Genomic DNA, 966 nt, shown 5'->3' with positions numbered 1-966 from the left:
GGCGGGGCGTACCACCGGCCCGCCCGCCAATCCCGTCCCAGGAGGGAAGGCGGCGAGCCAATCAGGAGCGCCGGGACAAGACTGACGCGGCCGGGAGGAGCCGGAGCGAGGGCGGGGGGGGAGGAAGTTTCTGATTGGGTGGTTTGGCAGCTCGGGGGCGGGTCGTCACCTTGGTGACGGGGGATGCGGCTGCCCCCGCCCGCCATTGCCCCGAGCGCGGAGCGGGCGCCGCCGCGCCCCGGGAGCCGCGGTCCGCAGGGCCGGGGGCGAGGGGGCCCTCCCGACCCCAGGAGCTCCCGTGGGGCCTCCTCACGGCCGGGCACGGCGCCCGAGCCGCCCCTCAGACAGCCGTCCCTCTTGTGCCCGCGGGGCCTCTCCGGGACAGGGCTCCGCCGGTGGCATAAGATGGCGGCGAGAGGGTTGCTGAGGGTGAGGCCTTCGCCCCTTCAGCCGCCTCGAGGAAGGACTCGCAGCCGTGCCACGCCTGCGTTAACCCGTTGCAGGAGTTCAGCAGCGCGTTTCCTCCCTTGCTGCCGTGGCAAGGCTCAGCACAGCTTGGCGGCCAGGGCCGCGGCCTGCGCTGCCGTGCCAGGGAGAGCCCCCCAGCCCAGCAAGGCACGTGTTCTTGGGTACCTGGGGCGGTTCGGTCAACTAAACTTCATCTAAGCTCTGGAGAAGGCCATCCTGTTAATGTGTCTGTGCTTCTGAAATAGGGAGCGGGACTTGGCTGGAAACGTTGCAGAGTCTGCCACCTGGCCTTTAAACGGAGGCTCTTCAGATCATGCTGCTCCCCTCATTTTGTCTTGTATTGTTTCAATTGTGGAAGCTGCCACAGTAATTTCCCTTCCTGATATACAAGAATATGCCTTTGTCCAGCCTTCTCATGCTTTGTCCAACCCAAAGAGAAGATAATGGAAAGAGGGGTTAGGTTTAAGTCCTGTTTGAATTCCGTGACTATGTAGGAAA

The sequence above is a fragment of the Nipponia nippon genome, unplaced genomic scaffold (assembly GCF_047370975.1).
Source record: "Nipponia nippon isolate SJK-2023a ecotype South Korea unplaced genomic scaffold, ASM4737097v1 scaffold_10, whole genome shotgun sequence".
Taxonomy (NCBI): Eukaryota; Metazoa; Chordata; class Aves; order Pelecaniformes; family Threskiornithidae; genus Nipponia; species Nipponia nippon.
Note: the sequence above shows the minus strand (reverse complement) of the source record.